Genomic DNA, 600 nt, shown 5'->3' on the forward strand with positions numbered 1-600 from the left:
TAGGGTTAGGGTTAGGGTTAGGGTTAGGGTTAGGGTTAGGGTTAGGGTTAGGGTTTCGGGGGAGGATTAGGGGTCGAATGACTGGGCGGGCCAGGAAGAATCGATGTGTCCGGGACGACCACCACCCTAGGAGGTCGTTCGTTCCCCCCTCCCTCGCTTCCCCCTTTCCTTCTCACCTCCAACAGCAGTGAGCGCACCAGCTCCTTCTGGAAACCCCCTCTTCCCCCGTAGACGTCTTCCAACCACGCCATTCCGCGGGCACGCGTGCGTTGAGCCTGCACACCTCCCTTCCTCCCTCCCTCCATCCCGCCCTCCCTCTCTCTCTCTCCCTCCCCCACCCTATTAGTCCGTCCCGTCCGACGCTCCATTGGCAAGGAGGGCGATAGGGAATGTCTCGGGGACGGAGGAAGGGAAGGGAAGGAGGAGGCAACAAGGGCGGGCGGCCGCGCGAGGGGAGGAAGAAGCGGGGAAGACGAGGAAGGAGGCGCCCAGGGAGAGGTCGAGGTGGAGGAAAGGAGGGGAAGAGGGCCGGATGGAGGGAGGGCGGGAGGAAGGAGGGTGCCCTCGCCCGACTGACGGTGCCGCCTGTTTTGGGTTCCG

The sequence above is a fragment of the Nannochloropsis gaditana genome (assembly GCF_000240725.1).
Source record: "Nannochloropsis gaditana CCMP526 unplaced genomic scaffold scaffold444, whole genome shotgun sequence".
NCBI lineage: Eukaryota > Eustigmatophyceae > Eustigmatales > Monodopsidaceae > Microchloropsis > Microchloropsis gaditana.